General features: G+C 46.3%; 1 long non-coding RNA gene across 1 annotated transcript; it reads left to right on the forward strand.

Moving 5' to 3' along the window:
* The first annotated feature begins 5,752 nt into the window (after window positions 1–5,752).
* LOC118238888 lies at window positions 5,753–19,001 on the forward strand. The gene is made up of 3 exons (XR_004770280.1): window positions 5,753–5,933; window positions 15,393–15,610; window positions 15,732–19,001. It is a non-coding gene; the product is annotated as an uncharacterized LOC118238888 (long non-coding RNA).
* Window positions 19,002–19,309: the final 308 nt, after the last annotated feature.

Below are 19,309 nucleotides of genomic sequence, written 5' to 3' on the forward strand. Positions count from 1 at the left end.
CTGGTGGTCCTGGGTTATGTAAGAAACCAGGCTGAGAGGCACAAGGAGAAAGGCAATAAACAGTGCCCCTCCATAGCCTCTTCAGTTCCTGCCTCCAAGTTCCTATGCAGCTAGAGTCCCTGCCCTGACTTCTCTCGATGATAAACTGTGATGTGGAACTGTAAACTAAAATAAACCCTTTATTTTAGTTTCCCACCCCCCCCCAATTGCTTTTGGTCATGTTTTATCACAGCAATAGAAACCTAATTAAGACATTAGTTGATGCCAGGTATAGTGGCTCATACCTTTAATTCTAGCACTCAGGAGGCAGAAGCAGGTAGATCTCTGAGTTTAAGGTTAGCCTGGTCTAAAGATGTAGTTCCAGGACATCCAGGACTACATAGAGAAACATTGTCTTTAAAATCTGGGGTGGGGAGGACAGTTGAGTGACTTGGGCAACTTCCTTAATGATGGGGGATGTCCTTCTGTATGCTGCAAATACATATTTCTCTTATTAGTTGATGAATAAAGTTGTTTCAGTCAATGGGCAGGCAGGATGTAGCCAGGCAGGAAGTATAGTCTGGGCTACCAGACTAGGAGAAGGCTGGGAAGAGGAACACAAAGAGTGAGTCTCGAGAGAACCACCATGTAACCACCAGGAAGGTAGGATGCCTGGGCATTCTCTGGTAAGCCAAGACCACATGGAAATACATATATTAACAGAAATGGGTTCATAATTAAGAGGGAAGAGAGCTAGTAAGAAGCCTGAGCCAACAGCCAAACAGTTTATAATTAGTATAAGCCTCTGTGCGTTTATTTGGGACTAAAGGGCTGTGGGATCCAGTGAGACAGAAACTTCCATCTACACCTTAATTTCTTCAACATTTTGAACTTTCTACTCATGCCCTTTGCATTGGAGATTATATATATATATATATATATATATATATATATATATATATATATATATGCATTGTGTGTGTATTGATCTTTCTGTAAGATAAGCTCTATATATTTTTAGGAAAGTAGCCCTGTGACATTGGTGTAGCAAGTACTTTCCCAGCATGCCCTTGCCTTTGACTTTGTTTAGGGGATTTGGAGCACGTAGAACTTTTGAATTTTTATTTAGTTAAACACATCAACTTTTCCTTCTATGGCTTTTGAACTAAAGTTTTGCATCAGTAGCTCAGGCAGTCGGAGGCGAATGAATAGAACCCCCTGCTACCTGTTCTGTGAACAAATCAAGAATGTCCTCACGTTACATCAGTGACTTGTTTCCATATTCACCCTCTCCCTGTTTCCACCTGAAGCCCCTCAAGAGCAATTGTCCTTGGTTTTTTTAGGGGCCTGCTACCCAACCCCCAAATAAACGCATGGAGTTTTATTCTTTCCTTTTGTTTTGGTTTTAGTTTTTGGTATTTCGGTACAGAGTTTCTCTGTGGCTTTGGAGACTATCCTGGAACTCACTCTTTAGACAAGGCTGGTCTCTTATTATAAATTAAAAATTCTTACTTATAAATACCCAGCCTTAGATTGGCTTGTTTCTAGCCAGGTTTTCTTAACTTGAATTATCCCATCTTATGCCTCTGGGCTTTTACCTTTCTCTATTCTATTTACCTTTCTTTCCTTCTTACTCCCTGGCTGATTGTGTGGCTGGGTGGCTGGCCCCTGGGGGCCTCCTCTCCTTCTCCTTTTCTCCCACCTCTCCCTTGTCTCTGTTCTATTTATTCTGTCTGACAGCCCTGCCTATCCTTTATCCTGCCTTGCTATTGGCCATGCAGCTCTTTGTTAGACCAATCAAGTGGTTTTAGGCAGGCACAGTAACACAGATTCACAGAGTTAAACAAATGCAACATAAAAGAACACATTAATGGGGCTGGAGAGATGGCTCAACAGATAAGAGCCCTGACTGCTCTTCCAGAGAACCTGGGTTCAATTCTCAGTACCCACATGGCAGCTCACAAGTGTCTGTAGTTCCAGTTCCAGAGGATCCAACACTCTTATACAGACACACCAATGCAAATAAATAAATCATTAAAAAAGAATGCAACACATCTTCGCATCATTAAACAAATATTCTGCAGCATAAACAAATGTAACACATCATAAACTAATATTCCACAGCAGGAAATTCCTATAAGGATCCTTCCCTACTCAAGAGGTCTCGAAAGCTCCCCATTGCCCACTGATCTAAAAGCAAGCTTCATAATACAGGCATCAGACTATGACCCCAACTTACCTTATCAGTTGCTGGATTTAACCTCTCATCGGACTCCACTTCCCAACATTCCCTGAATAATCCCTTCTACCTCCCATTCCATCTACTGGTCAAATCTTCTGTCCATCCCTACCTATCAAAAATCTCCTCACTTTTCAAGATTCACCCAAAGTCCTTTTACTGTGATGTTTCCACCTAATCATGGTGTTCTCTGAAGGATTTTGATTTTGCTTCTCTTGGGAATCTCCTTCAATAATTGTCCCCCATTGTGTTTCCCTCAGCTTTACCAAGAACTCTTTGGGAATGTGTGAATGTGAGCTGCGTTCCTCTCTGCTCTGCATCTGCCTCAGCTCCACAACCTTCCACTGAGATGAGTCAAACATGCAAGTAGTCAGACTGTGGGGAAGTCACTGCCCATGTGGTAAACCATACAAGCCAGACGCTGGACTTGGACTGTCCATCCTAGCTGGTCCCTTGCTGTACTTCATGGTAAACATAGATTCCTGCACTTGTCATGTACTTGCAAGTCAAAGCCTACCTCACTCAAAAGACGACCTGGTTAAATGCTCTCCAGCCCTCGGTCCCCACATCCTAAGTATCCGATCCATTGTCCTACCATCTATCTCCCTGGCAACAATTCTTGTGGTCAGTCACACCTACATATCATCCCACTTCAAGCCCAGGAGGGAAAAAAAATATGCACTTCTTTCCCAGAAGTCCCAGCTGCCTTTTTGTGTTCTTCATAAAATGTGATGTCCCTCTACCGGTACCCTTGGTCAGCAGCTATGACATGCAAGAATATGTTGCTCTGATTGTTCAGCCCTGAACTCAGAGGCCAGAGCTGAGGATTAGACATAAAGAAGGAAACTGGTGTGCCACTTACCAATGCAAGCAAAACCAGAAATTTAGGATCAGCAAGATGACTCCATGGGTAAGGCACTTGCTGCGGAGCCTAATGGCCTGAGTTTGATCCCCAGGACCCCCGTGGTGGAAGCAAGAACCAACAAGTTATCATCTGAGTTACATGCCTACGCACAAAAAAATAAATAAGCAATGTAATAAGAAGAACAACAACAATAACAGAAACTGTTGTACTGAAATACCAAATATCTACTTAACACAGAACATTACTGCTTCCCTGGAAGAGGGGGTGGGTCAGAAGCCCCCCATCCCGAGTTATTTCTCTCCTTTATGCCATTCTTCAATGCCCTAGAGGTAGTTCCAGCTTCCAAGCACAACATGGGCCCCCAAGGTTTGTGGCTCAGCCGCAGGACCAGTGTGAACAGATCTTAACCAAACCCCAGACCAGGCAATGGCTGGCGGTCCAGCCAGCTCCAAGTTATTAGAACCAGGAGTCCCAGTCCCAAGAGTTGCAGGATTGTTTATCTTTGTTGGGGAAAAACTGTAGCCAGGGCCATAAATCACTGCCCAGCTGGATGGCTTCATTGAAATGTTTGTTTAAATAATGAAATCTCCTGACACACTGAAAATATAGAATGGATCACTCTGTCCCTCTTAGGCCCAGTCTCATAGGCCAGAGCTCAGGACTTCAGAGAGGGACTCAAAATTGGTTCCCACCCCCAATGTCAACCCCCAAAGAATGAAGCCACAGCATAGCTAATCTGAAACAGCAGATAATGCAAAAGCCATGTCTATCAATCTTTGAAATACAATCTCTGGAGTGGTTCGCATTGGACGTGCCTTCTGAATGCAAGTAGCATTTCTTGACTAACGTGAACAAGGAGGCACATGAGAGGCAGCTGCTGGAGGAATACTTCTTGAGGAATGGTAGGAACGCTGGTTCTACCCTGACCAGCTGTAGAGTGTGAGGAGATAGTTTTCCTGCTCTGAGCCTCAGTTCCCTCACTTGTGTATGAAGGGGTTAGACTGGGTCACGTGTTTCCTTCCAGCTCTTGCCCACTGTGGAAGCCTGCTATGCATTTACATTCACAAAAAGAAAAACTAGATGAGCAAGAGGGTGTCAGGAAAGGAGAGGGAGAGAGAAAATCAAGGGATGTTAAATGAGATGATTCCTTCAGGGGTGTTTCTTCCAGCCTTAGATGTTCTCCAAGTAGGGGAAAGTTCTCCTCCAGGCTGGAGGGGGAAAAGGGAGTACTGGCTAAGTGATTAGTTAGCAGAACCATAACAAGGACCTAGTGACTTCCCCTCTGAGGAGGAGGAGACAATGAGTGGACACCCATCTCAGGATGGACATAGACCAAGTTAGACCTCAGATCTGGAGCCTGTGCTCAAGTGCTACCTACCGTCCTGGGAGCTGTTAGGACTGGTAAGGCTGGATGCAGGCAAGAGAGCATCCAGAGGCAAGCCTCCTCCTACACCCCCCCACCCCCGCTCCTCCTTTGTAAAGCAAAGAAGACAATAGAGGTCTGTGCATTTCTAGATGGACGCTGTGACCCGGCCCAGTGATAGCAACCATAACATGCCTGTGATAAGATGTGTGATGTGGGACATTGGGTTTGCTGTGTGTTTTTGCAAATATAGAACCTGTGAGGTGCAGTGGAGTGGCAGTAGGAAGCTGAGTAAAATCAGAGCTCATTGTCTGATGTGATTTCTCCTAATAGATGAGACAGTACATTCATGGGATTGTGGAGAATGTGGGGACAGGGGAAAGGTCTCTAAAAAGATTTGCTCATGGTTACAGGAGGAAGGAATACGTAGTGGAATAGCATCTGTAATTAAGGTCTACAGGGGAGTCTAGGATGGGATTTTATGCAGGGGTGTAATGGAATGTTGTGGGGGGCTCACTGGATATAAATGGGATTATAATTAGGCATGTTTTAGTAGGTATAATGGTGTATTGCAGCAAAGGAGTTGTCAGGATATGCATAGTTTATTGACAGAGCAGTTTTCCCTGAAAGCTTGGGCAAGCCATGTTTTTCTAGTTAATATGGTCTCGTAGCACCCTGCATCAATCATCTGTAACAGCTCAGTTGATAGGGGTCCATTGTTTTGTGGCCATTTTCATTGTGTCTGGATCCCTGTCAGGGCTACAAGCCCTGTGGAGACACTGTATGCTCTCTGGCTGCCACTGCTGTATCCCTTCCAGCTCTCTGCCCCAGAGTACAGCCCAGGGCTGGCACACAATAAGCTCTGGCTAACTGTTGATTGAACCTACTGGATGAGAATAGGATCCATAACCAGTTTAGCTCCGCAATCAACGCGTCCAGTCTAACAAAACATAAAAATTTTCCCACTCCAAATCCCCAAAATTAGGACCCAGAAACTTCAGGGACACGACTCTAACCTCAAGGGTGCTTTGGTATCTGACAACTTTAATTGTCTGAAGGGAGGTGTCGCCATCTAGTGCCCAAAATGCAGAAATACCCTCTCCATTGTTAGCCTCTTGGGCCTAAGGGGCCTGCAAATGGACATCCACCCTTCAGCCTGCAGCCCAACCCTCGGGCATTCAGGGATGGACCCCAGCTTTCCCCACTGCCTCTGGAATGAAACAAATAGGGGCTGGAAGATGAAGATCGCAAAGCCCCGCCCCGCCCCGCCCCGCCCCTTCATGGCTCTCTCCATCCAATCCTCAGGTCCCCGGAAATCACGCTCACATACCTGACAGCCTTGACCTGGGCTCAGCAATTCAACTCCTCTTGAATTCAACCCTTTCGGCTTAGCAGCCTCCACTCAAGTAAAGCTGGATCCTTGACTGTACCACAGAAAAGAATTTTAAAGCAAGCCAGAGTGAAGCAGGGTTCATGAGTTTATGCCGGTAAGGAAGTGTGCACATTTTAGGTTCGTTTTTTAAGGGGCGGGGTGAGGGCTTTGCAAGAGGGAGGTGGGCATTTAGTTGTCTTTGCAATCAATTCGTGCGATACTGTGGCCTACTAAGTTACCCTAATCAGAGGATGTAATTTGCAATAAGTTTTAAAATTAAGCAAGGTTTAAAGAGTAAGTAATGTATTAAAAAGAAGTAAAAATATATGGCTGTCTTCTTTCTCTTAAAGAATTTCCTTTTGTAAATCAAACGGCAAGGTAGCTGAGATGAACTGTTTGGGTAAAGGATCAGAAATGAGTGAGTACAGTAAAACTAAGGTTCCAAACACTCCGGCCCTAAGTGAGCACAATTAATCGTTTTAAACATCCGTGCTTGAGCTGTCTTTAGGGAAACACACAGTCATCTCTGTGGGCAGTTTTAGCGTTGTCAGTTGTACTGAGGTTTCTTGATGATCAATCATCGAAAAAGGCAAAGTACATCTCAGGGTGAGAGGGCTCCTTTCCCTTCTCATGTTCCCTTAATTTCCCCTGGCTTTCTTCTTGCCCCCTACCCAGGAGGGAGCCCTAATCCTAAAACATGAGATGTGGAGGACTAACAACCTCCATCCTCTGACATGTAAACAATAAAGGTTATCCGAAGAGCCTAGCTTGATGTTTTCTTTTGGTTTCTGGGGTTTTTTTGTTTGTTTGTTTGTTTGTTTGTTTTTGTTGTTGTTGGGTTTGGGTTTTTTTTTCTTTTCTTCTTCTTCTTCTTCTTCTTCTTATTATTATTATTATTATTATTATTATTATTATTATTTTATTATTTTGGTTGGTTGGTTGGTTTTTCAAGACAGGGTTTCTCTGTGTAGCTTTGTAGACCAGGCTGGCCTCGAACTCACAGAGATCCTCCAACCTCTGCCTCCCGAGTGCTGGGATTAAAGGCATGCACCACCACCACCTGGCTGTTTTGTTTCTATGTGTACAATCATGCAAAACTCAGGATATTGCCAGCAGGTAGCGCCACAAAAATCACACCTAGCAAGAAAAAAATGCTACCCTCTTCCTAAAGAGCCCTGTCTTCAGTGTCTCAGACCCTGCTAGGCTTTACAGACATCTCCAGATTTAGGGGGCTGCAGAGGACTGTGTTCATCTAGCTCAGGCAGAAGCACTGCTTACCACTGAACCGTCCTGCCCAGATTAATCTCGAATAAATTTAGAGAAAACACCGTGTCTGGGCTTAAATTGGTAAGCACAAGGACCCGACTGGATATTCAGTACCCGAGTAAAAGGTAGGTATAGAGTACATTTCATTGATTCCTCCTCTTCCAATACACTTCACTCATGATAAGTAATGGGGGAAGAAACTGTTGCCACCAGTGTCTTCCTCTCCCTGTTGGAGGTTCGTTCCCCCAGACTCACAAACATAAGCAGCTTTTGTCTTTAGCATCCACAAACTTCTCTTCTCACACAGTCCTGGCTCCTACTGGGATGAGATGAGATGGAGTGACTCTCCTGTCAGTCAGTTGTTACCTGATCTTTCATGTTGAGGTCTTTGTTTCCCTGGCATCTGAACCTGTACATGCACGTACTCTATCAAAACATTGCTCTTTTTTGTTTTGTTTAAGTCTGGCTTCTATACACCTGTATAAAAGACTGGCTTTTCTCCTCCTGTGACATCAAAATAAATCACCTCTAAAAAAAAAATTAGTGAAAACATACCGACTGGGCTTGGTGGCAGAGAGCTCATCTAGCATGTTGGAAACCTTGGGTTCATCTCCAGCACCTGGTGGGGGCAGGGGGTGCTGCCATGCTGTTCTCTGGCTTTGGTAGTTTGTGAATTGAGTCTTGGTTTTCATTGCTGCTGTTGTTGTTATTATTGTTATTTGAGACAAGGTTCCAAGCAGCCCAGGCTGGCCTAGAGCACATTATCTGTAGCCCAAGGTGTCTCTGAGTGCCTTTTCTTGCATTTCCCAAGTGCCAGAATTCAGACATGCATCACCAATTTCCACTCTCACTTTCTACTCTGTGTGTGTGTGTGTGTGTGTGTGTGTGTGTGTGTGTGTGTGTGTGTGTGACCTAATGACTGAAACAACAGAAATACCTTCCTATTACACAATGACAATTGCAGGACAGCATGGATTAATTGCCACTCACTTCACGAGATTTAAGCTAGCCTAAACTTTAGTAAAAACGTGTTCTACTTTGGATTTTTTCTGTATCTATTTAGAGTGAAGAACGGAAACAAGGCTACTGTGAAAACACTTCTAGACACTTTAACCAAGACCTGGCAGAAAGTTGCCTGGACAACGTAACATTTCCACCATGAAGCATTAACAAAATCTTAGGGCTATAGTAGCCTTTCCTCATTAAGAAGCAGACCAGAGGGGCTAGAGAGATGGCTCAGAGGTTAAGAGAGGTCCTGAGTTCAATTCCCAGCAACCACATGATGGCTCACAACCATCTGTATGAGATCTGGTGCCCTCTTCTGGCACGCAGGCAGAACACTGTATACATAACAATAAATAAAATCAAAGGAGAAGAGCAGAGAGATTTGCTCACCCAAGCATTGCTACCAGAAAAATAAACCTCCATCCAATAATAGTCTTATGTGAAGATAGTTCTTTCAGACCCTTCCCGTCTCAATAATTTCAGTAATTCACCTTGTATGGCAAATGTCTTCAGCACTGCCATGTAGGTCTAGATCATTCAGCTTTGGACAGCTTCCTCCTCAGCGTTTTCTTGAGAAAGACCCACTTCTGATGACATGCATTCTCCACTTCTCCCCTTCCTTGCAGCGACCCTCCCATGGGCTCTGTGCACTTGCATCCAGTTGATTCTATAGATGGGAGGAGAGCAGCTGAGGCAGCTCTAGCTGTCAATCTGATAGCCTTCAGGTTTTTGTGTGAGGGCTTCCTGCACTGGTCCTTGGATGGTATAGCTTGACATTCCATAGAGTAGTATCATTCTGTGCTTGCCCTACTGTCGGGTAGGTCAAAACGGAAATAGTGTGTCTCCAGGGTAGTAAGTCACGTTTGAGTTGCATGTATGAATAAAATATGGGTGGTGACAGCATTTGTGACAGAATGCACAAAAGACCTGCTCAAGCCATACTCCCAACATAGAGAGGGAAAGTTGGCACAACCTCTAACTGAGGAGCTATTGACAACTGATAGCTTGTGGAGGAGGGACAGTCAGTTTTCTTTAAGGGTATGATTCATGGGAGGTTGGCTGCTCTTCAGGGGATGAACACACATCCAAGAGTGAAGGCAAGGTTGTAATGACTTTGCTAAACCAAAGATAGATGATAAATGGGTGTTTATTGGGGAACAATTACACTGATCAAAGAACAGCAGAAGCGTTTCCCTGCCCTTCCTAGCAGATAGGCAGACCCACCTGAAAGACTGAGGGAAGGAAAGCCATGCCTGGAGCTTCCCTCCTTCGGATTACATAGGCCTGAAGCCACACCTAAAGGGGTGTGGCCACCATTACAGGTTCACAGACCAGATGTCTACACTAGAGTAAAGGAAGCACAAATTGGACTTCATGGATTTTTAACAAAGAAGATACAAAGTTGGGTAGGTTGGAAAGTGGGCTAGGTCTTGGAGGAATTTGGTGGGGTGAATGCGATCAGAAAACGTGGTACAAAATTCTCAAGTAATAAGAATGTTTTTATTGGCATCATGAGTCAAGTAGGGGAGTAAGTGTTGGGGTAAAAATAGGGCTGAGGGGCAGCTTGAGGAACAGTACTTGGGAGGCTTGCCCAATGGATTCTTCTACTGCCTACACTACCTGTAAGCTATAACTAGGAGACACCCAGATGGAAGGAAGAGATCTGTTGTGTGACATCATGTGACCTCTTTCATGTCTCTCAACACACTGAAAAGTTCCATCCCTGCTGTAAAACTGTAAAAGTCTCACCTGGATTAATTCAAACAAGAATAACCTGCTGGGTTGCCTCCCCACCCCCACCCCACCCCACCCCCCCCACCCTATCCCTGTTCACCAAGTGAGGCATCTGGCTACTAAATTACCTCTCTGTTCAGATAGTTCCTGAAGGATCTGGTCAGTCATCTTCCCTGAGACATGTGGGTACATCCAGGCTCTCCCACAGCCACTTCCCAAGGTTTGATTTCTTCCTCTGCATTTAAACATGGAAAGAACACGGCCCCATTTTTTTTTGGTTTGTTCGTCTGTTTATTTGTTTTTGGTTTTCAAGACAGGGTTTCTCTGTGTAGCCCTGTGAAGCCCTATGTAGCCCTGCCTATCCTAGAACTAGGTCTGTAGACCAGGCTGGCCTCAAACTCACAGAGATCCACCTGCCTCTGCCTCCCAAATCCTGGGATTAATGATGTGCACCACCACTGCACTAACAACCTGATTCGGTTGGAAATCTGTTGGTTTATCTCCTAATAACCCATTTTGCTGGTGGTATGGGAGGTTTTAGCCCATAGCTGGCTGGCTGCATTGCTGTGTGGCTAAGGTAAGACTGGGTGTCATGGAGAGGCCCCTGGTGGAACAAAAACTCACCTCTCAGGGGCAGCCAGCAGAAAGGGCTTCCTGCATTCCTAATGAGGAAGTGGTATTGATTCCTTCTTTCTTTTCTGTCAGCAATGTGTGTTTCCCCTCATTCTGCCTGATTTCTGTTTTTCTTTCATCATTAGGTTTTAGAATCGTTACATAATATGCCTTTGTGGTTTTCTTTGTGTTTATACAGCTTCATTTTTTTTATAATTGAGTTTATAACTTCCATCATGTTTGGATATTTTTCAGACTTTATTATTTTCCAATGTGTTTTTTCTACCCTCACTTTCAGTTTCCCATCTGGAAGTCTATGTATTCCTTAGGTTGCTGAAACTACCCAGTAAGTCACTGTGTCAGGGGCTTTGGTCTGAATAGATTTAGATGAGTTTGTTGGGTTTGGGATGGTGTTGTGTGCACATGTTCACAGAAATTTTCTTCTGCATTATCTAGTCAATGTGCTGTAAGCCCATTTGGTGATTATTTCACTTTACATATGATATTCCTTACTTAGTTCTAGGGAAAAAATGTGATAAGAAACTCTCTCAAAGAGAGTGAAGGAGAGATTTTAATTATATTTCTCTTCTCATTGTGTTCCTGTTTTTCCTAAAATCTCTGAACATCGCTGCAATAGGCCCTTAAAGATGCTTTCATGGAGGTTGAGTCAGGTGTAGATTAGAAGAAAGGGTATGTGATAGGTAGGGTTTTAGTTGGGGGGGGGTGGTAGGGGAGGAAGGGAGGGAAAAGGGAACTGGGATTGTCATGTAATTCAATCTTGTTTGTAATTCAAATAAAAATGATTTAAAAAAAGAAAAAGATGCTTTCATGGAGCTGGAGAGACAGTCCAGTGGTTAGAGCACTCGCTACTCTTCCAGAGGGTCAGTAGTCAGTCCCCACCAGATCATCAGGCAGCTCACAATCACCACCAGTAACTCCAGCTCCAAGGAATCTGATACCATTTTTCTGGCCTCTGCAGACACTTACACACACACACACACACACACACACACACACACACACACACCCCACATCTAAAAATAAGTAAAATACTTATTTAGCTTTGATGTATATGAGTGTTGTGCCTGCACACACACGAGTGCACCACATTCTAGCAAGTCTGGTGGACAGAAGAGGGTATCCAGTCCCTTGGAAACTAGAGTCATATACCATTGTAAGCCATCATATAGGTGCTGGGAATCAAACCTGCGTCTTCTGCAAGAAAAGCAAGCATTTTCAACCACTGAGCCATCTCTCCGGCCATAAAGTAAGATCTTCATTTTAAAAGATTCTTGTATGTCGATTCAGGAGATATGTAAATCTGTCTCTTGTCACTGACAGCTTCCTGGTTCGGGTTTTGATCCAGTGTTTCATAGTGTGCTTAGTGGTTTTTGATTGGATACGGCTGGGCATTGTGAATGTTGTTGGCACTGTTGAGTATCTGAACCTCATTTTTTTTTTCTTTTGAAGTGAGGAGTCAGATGGTTGAGTTCTTTATAGAGAAGTTAAACACCTCCAAGCTTTTGTCTTCCTGCATTATTAGGATAAGTCCAGAACACTGGTTCTAAATCAGAGGCAACACTCCGCCATCTCCACTGTAGGAATATTGGCAGTGTCTGCATATATTTTAGGTTGTCACAACTAGGAGTTTAGATTACGTATGCAAAAAAAAAAGAAGAAAAAAACACAGGAATCCATGGGTTGGCTCATTGCCTAACTTAAACAAGACCCTGAATTAACCCCTAGAACTGCAAGAAATAGCACACATGGATATGCAATGTTGTCAGGAGATGGGCCATTTAAAAAGTTAGTAAGTCATGAGGTTAGAGCCCTGGTGAATGAAGTTCATGAGTGTCATTATTGTGTAGGGAACTCCTAGATCTCTTCTACCAGATGAAAATACACAAAGACATCCAACAACCTGGAAGAGGCCTCTCATGAGGACCCACTCATTCTGGCACCTGGCCTTATATGTGCAGCCTCTACAATACATTCCTATTGTTTATAAGCCACCGGGCCTGTGATTCTTCAGGATAGCATCCCAAGACCAAGACATCTTATGACTAAGACTCACTGAACCACAGAGCCCATGTGCCTCTCCCTTTGCCACTCTTGCCAGTTAGAACTGGAACATTTCCCACATCCCTGTGAGCTCTGGAAACTGCTTGGCCTCCAGCCTCCTGGTGGATGGTTTCCAATAGCTGGTCCTTGCCTGTTTGTGCAAGTATCAGGGAAACCCCATGTGCACTTCAGTTGTATCTGCACAGTCCCCTCCTCTCCAGTGCTGTATCCACAAATTCCAGCTGCCCCCTAGCTCTAAATGAGGGCCCCAGTTCTCTCAAAGTCCTGTATCTGTTCTGCAAAACACCTCCAGGCAGAAAACCCAGGTAAACAAAGGGTTCCCAAAGCCTTGTCCCATTTCTACGCATCGTATGAGCTAAAGCACTGCCTGACTTGGTTCCTAATTGTTCAGAAGATGCTTGCATAGTACAAAGCTTTGAGGGGCCAAGAGTGCATATCCCTGTGGAGCAAAGGGAAGCTTCACCTCTTGCCCAGCATTATAAGGCTGTGTCTTCTTCTAGAATAAAGGCCAAATGAGTGAAAGTGCCAACAAAAACAATGCAGATTCCCTCTGTTCACTCTCTTTTGCAATGCCATGACAAACACACGTCTCCTAGACCCCTGCACATCACCCGGTGGAAACTGGACATTAAAGAACCAGCGTCACTGCTTACACTCTGGCCACCACTATCGCTGTGGGTAATAAAGTCTTCATCCCTGTCCTCAGAATCTTTTGTCTTTTGCCAGCATCCATAAAATAGTAACAAACTAACTTGTTAACTTGCAAATATGGCCGCTTGCCTATTCTTAGCACATGTATCACACTGTAAACAGTGGTACTCAAGCACACACACACACACACACACACACACACACACACACACACACACACACTTCCCTTCTTCAGGCTAACATCTACTGTGAAAGACAATAATTTAAGAAACAAATAGAGAGGCTGGAGAGATGGCTCAGCAATTAAATGCACTGGCTGCTCTTCAGAGGACCTGGGGTTCAATTCCCAGCAGGCTTATGGCAGCCCACAACTGTCTGTAATTCTAGTTCCAAGGGACCCAACACTCATAGCAAAACACCAATGTACATAAAATAAAAAAAAACAAATTTTTAAAAGAAACAAATAAATATGAAACTTTCAGTGGCAATAGTATAAAGACGGGGGGCAGTGGTGGTGCACACCTTTAATCCCAGCACTTAGAATTCAGAGGCAGGAGGATCTCTGTGAATTTGAGGCCAGCCTGGTCTACAGAGCAAGTTTCAGGACAGCCAGGGCTACATGGAGAAACCCTGTCTTAAATTAACCATAGCTAATGATAAGAGAAATAATTTTACTCTGAGTGGTTAGGGGAGGCCTCTGTGAACAGGAGACATTTAAACTGGTTCTGAAACAGGGGAGGGGGGACACATAACAATCAAGGTAAAACACTTCCAGGCAGAAGGAACAGCATCTGCAGAAGTCGGAGGCTGGAAAGAGCTCAGGATGTTTGAAGAGCTTACGCAGTTGGTGTTCGGTGTGTCTGGGACAATTGGCCAGCAGGTGGCGCCACAAAATCACACCTAGCAAGAAAAACGCTGCCCTCTTCCTCAAGAGCCCTGTCTTCAGTGTCTCATACCCTGCTAGGCTTTACAGACATCTGCAGGCAGCGGGGAGGGGTTCATCTAGCTCAGGCAGAAGCACTGCTTACCACTGAATCGTCCTGTCCAGCGTAATCCCTAACAAATTAAAGACAGAAAAACGCAGTAACTGGGCTTAAATCGGTAAAGTGCTGGCCGTGTAAACACAAGGACCCAATTAGATAGATATTCAGCACATTTGTAATTAAGGACTGAGACAAGCAGGTTTACCGGTGCTTGCTAGGTAGCCAGGGTAGCCAAACTGGCAAGCTCTGGCTTCATTTAGATCCTGCCTCAAAAACTAAGGTGGAGGGGCTGAAGCGATGGCTCAGAGGTTAAAAGCAATTACTGCTCCATTTATTTATTTATTTTTGTTTGTTTTTCTGTTGAGACAGGGTTTCCCTGTGTAGTAGCCATGGCTGTCCTAGAACTCACTCTGTAGACCAGACTGGCCTCCAACTCACAGATCCTCCTGCCTCTGCCTCCCCAGTGCTGGTATTTAAGGTGTGTGCCACTACCGCCCAACTGCGATTACTGCTCTTACAGAGGATGCAGGTTTGGTTCTTGTCTCACAACAGTTTGTAAGTCCAGTTCCAGGGGCTCAATGTCCTCTTCGGAGACTTTTGAGGGCATCAGGCATGCACATGATGCACCCAGGCAGGTAAAACAATCATACACACAAAATAAAAATAAGTAAATCTTAAAAAAAAAAAGAAAGAAAGAAGTGATAGATGAAGACATACATACCTGATGTCAGTCTCTGGCCTCCATCTACACACATACACACACATAACAGGTACAGGACACACACACACACTATACACAGCAAATTGTTCAAGCACTTGCTCTATGGGAGGCCCCGGGAACCAGAGGAACCAGCGAAAATGAGAAGTAGAGAAGCCAGCAGACCAGCGAAGACCTCCCAGGAAGTGGATTTCACAGTCACACCTAGAGAAGTCACAGAGCTGTCAACAAGGCAAGGTGATAAAACAATACACTTGGCCTTTGCAGGCACCCAGAAGGCTCTGCCTACTCACAGTGGTCCTCTGACCCTGTTCTTCCAGCTGACTTTGATACCTGGTGTGTGTGAGACAGGTGGGAAATGCCATCTTCGAACACTTACAGCCAGGGACAATAAGAAATAAAGCTTATTGAACAAGATAGCCAGCACAACCTTCTCTGTCCTTTGCTGGGAGGCAGAAAGTCTCAGTGGCATCTCATACTCAACCAGACTTTTCCTTTCCCTTCCACACCCCTCTCCCACCAGTGTGAAGAGTATTTGGTTAAGCCAGGTACCCCAGGACTGGAGTCCAAGGAACACCCTACTGACCTACAGAAGTTCAAACCACCCCTGGCATCTCCCCAACACCTGTGACCATGGTCTCCCCCTACTATCTGACCTGACCATGGTCTCTCTCCACCATCAGTCTGCCTCTCACCTTTCTCAGAGCCCAGACCTGTGACTTCTGCCCACCCTGTCTGAAGGTGAGGATGTAATTATGTCACTAGACCCAAGATAAATGATAAATGGATGTTTATTGGGGAACAACTGCACAGAAAAATACAAAGAACCACAATAGCATTATTTCCCTGTGCTTCTTGCCAGAGTCAACAAAGTGCCAAAGGAAAGCACCAAAGGAAAACCACACCTCAAGCTCCTCTTTCCGCTTCCATATGCCTGAAACCACAACCAAAGGGGTGTGGCCACCCTTACAGGTCCACAGACCAGATGCCTACACCTGTCCACCACCACAGGCGCCTTTCACTAGCCTGTCCAGAAGGGAGGAAGCCTCTCTCTACTTGCCAGTAGACTGTGACTCTGCCCACCTCATCCAGTAACATAGATGTCCTCACTTTACTGTCAACCTGTGGCCCTGTTAGCTCCCATGAGCTCACAAAAGCTCAACTTTACAGCAAGAACTTGGACCAACAAAGGACTATCCACAGTGACCAGTCCATCCAGCTGCCCACCATGAGGAGCCAGGAATGTGAAGCAAGTTACTGGTCCGGGTGAGTCGTCATCATGTGACTGCAGGCTGCGTGCCCTTCCTCCCCCCCAGCCCTCCCCCATTGCCTCATGCCTTCCTCTGAGCTGGGTTTGTCATACCAGCACTGGTCAAGAGTCAAGGCCTCCTGGGGCCCTCTGGGGAATTCCTCACAGCTCAGAGGCCCTCTGATGCCTGTCTCCTCTGCTCCTCCTGCCAGGCCTTGGTCCCCACTCTAACCCATCCACTCAGCACCCCAGGTGGGCTCCCTTTGCTCTCCTGCTCTAGCTGAGGCCACTCCTCTCCTCTTTCCCACACCAGAATCCACACCTGGCCTGGGTCCAAGAAACCATGAACCCCTAAGAGGTCACAGTGGTGACACTCATTCCATGACAAGATAAAAATAACAACTCCATTGAGTAATTATTAGATGCCAGGTACCCACTTGCCCTAACTCTGTACTCAGTCTTCAGAAATCTCTCTCCTTCCCTCCCCACCCCTACTCTTTCCTGTTGGGGCTCCTCTGCCCACAGATCCCTGGGGAAAAACAGAGGGCTAAGGAAGCCTACCCCCTTGTGAACCCTGGATGAGGAAGTGACTGCTGGAGGTCACTGTCTTGGTCAGTTCCTGTTTGGGGAGCAAAGATGCCAAAGTCTGTTCCTTTTTCTTATGAAAAATGTAGGGGTTTTGAGAGAACCAAGTTCCCAGAACCGTTGCTGATGCTATGAGCTGGCCATGTCTGAAGGATCTGCCAAGCCTTCCTGGGCCTGCTCCTCATGGCTAAGTGTCTAGGGGCAGTTCTGGAAATGATGTCTTATAACCAGGACCTTCCCAGTTAGGGGCAGATGCATTAGGATGGGCCTGGCTTCGGCCTCCTGTTTCCTTCCAGGGCCTCAGTGGAGAACTTATTCAGAGGGGAGGTCCTCTCCAGGCCTTTGTCTGGCTTCATGGAAGGCCTGGAGGCTGGGGGTGGGGGTGGGGGGAGAGGTGGGGCTGTTCATTTGGACTCAGTCGATGTGGGTCAGTTTGGGAAACTCCAGGTCCACCATGCTTTGAGGTTGAAGCCACCCTGCCCTGGAGGTAGACAGCTTAGCAAATGTCATTTCTGTGCCCAGTCTTGAACTAGGTCACTTATAAGGCCCAGCAGAATGACCAAACAGCACCCATTTGTGCACAATCAGAATCTTCTAGGCAGTCCAGGAGTACAGGGAGTGTGGACGGTAAGGGGAGCGGGAAAATTGGGTTATGTCAGTAATCCCAAATCAGAACCTAGATGGAAAATATGTGTAAATCGGGGTGACACTGAGATTAGAATCAAAGCATGAAGCTCAAGGCCTCTTGGGAGCCAGCCTGTCCTGGATCTGGGTAGTGAAGGGACCAGACCCTCACCCAGCCCCCTGCTTTATTTAGCAGCCATGACAGGCTGCAGAAAAGACCCAGCAAGACAAAGGCCCCTGCCTCAGCAGCATGTGCTGAGTTCCCAACCTTCCAGTCACTAGGAAGCCAGATACCTCCATGTGGCAAGGAGCCAATCAGAAGTTAGCTGGCGGGCTCTTGCTATGCTTTATGCTAACAATGAAGTACAGAGCATAGCAACTGCCCTGGGAGGCCATAGCAACCATTCCCACAGGTGCAGTTGGCCAATCAACTCAGGACAGGTTGCCCAAGCCTGGAAGTGCATCAATCCCGAGACTGTTGCTATGCAACTAGTGGATCCCCCCCCACACACACACACACAGACACTCCCCTTGCTCTACTCCAATAAATTCCCTGCCCTAAGGTCCCACCGGGTCCTTCTCCTTCTCCTCCATCATGTTGGACAGAAGAAGGACCTGAGTTAATACAGTTAAGTCGTTAATTAATTGAAGACTCTTTGCTTTTGTATCCCATCCGGTCTCTTGGTGATTTGGGGTTCAACTTGGGCACAACAGGTAGCAGGTACCCTATATGTGCCGACTCCATGTTTGTCCAGCTTTGCCTCTGGTCTGTTGTTGTTTGTGTTGGACCCGCCCTATTTCTTCCTCATCCTTCTCATTCATTCAACAAACATTTAAGCAGTCTTTGCTGTAAGGTTAGTGCTCTACTAGATAGTAGGTCCCCGGAGGCATGTGAGACCCAGAGGGTCGCTGTCTTTGTAAAGCTAGTATTAACTAGGAACATAAACTTAAAAGCCACTTGTCCACAACCCAGTGTGAAAGGAACAATCGTAAAGGCCATGGAAAGTGACAGCCTGAAAGATACTGGAAGTCAGGGAAGAATTCATACACAACAGAAGCCGTGAGGCGGATGTACTAACGGTCTCTGCTTCCACAATGTGGGGGCCTGGCCTCAAGCACCTTTACCTGCTGAGCCATCTCACCAGCCCAAATGCTATTATCGATTGAACTAATCATCCCAGTGGAAAGTGAGGAGAGGCCCGATCAACCAGCCCCTGTTCCAAGCAACCAGGGCCAAGCTCCTAGGAAAGGTTATGTGGGCCCCACCTAGGGTCCTCCAAGCACCTTCCCACCTCTTAATCCCCAACCTGCTTGGATATTTTGTCTGTTTAGAAGAGTTCCCTCTGCTTCTCGGGTCTCTATAGCCCTGTACACAGAGGGTTCCAGGTTCGTATTCACATCAAGCCCTCATTGCCCTCCCTGTCTCTAACACCCAGTCCTCACCACCTGGCAACAGCAGTTTCCCGAGGGTCTAGCCTCATCCCTTCCACCCCAAGCGTGAACTCTCTGCCTAAAGGACTCTGCCTCAAGCCCACAGGAAAGGGGCCTAGAACATTTAGTGACATCTCTGGCCACAGCTTTCCAAAGGCTAGGGCTGGCACTTGTGGGAGTCCACTGCATGGTGCTGGTCCAGCCCCTCAGCAATCTCCTTTGCTGGAGGGCAGAGGGCAGCATCTGAACGGGCTGGGGGGGACCACTATTCAGATGGCCTTCCCAGGCACCCTGTAGCTCACAGGCCTGAGCCAGAGAACAACAGGCAGGAGGCCTGGGGAGTCTGCGGTGCCTCTCTCCAGGTGTCGCCTCCTTCCCCACATCTTCCCCGCCCGCCCCCCCCCACACACACACCCTCGCCCCTGCACATCCCGGCTCTGAGACCCAGATGCTGGCAGGGAGTGGCTAGAGCGTTCGGGATAGAAAAGAAGTTCCCGAGGCAGTGGCAGAGACGAGCACGCGGACCTCTGGCGCTCGCCCCCGGCCCTCCC

This window comes from Cricetulus griseus, chromosome 5 (genome assembly GCF_003668045.3).
Source record: "Cricetulus griseus strain 17A/GY chromosome 5, alternate assembly CriGri-PICRH-1.0, whole genome shotgun sequence".
In the NCBI taxonomy this organism is placed as follows: Eukaryota; Metazoa; Chordata; class Mammalia; order Rodentia; family Cricetidae; genus Cricetulus; species Cricetulus griseus.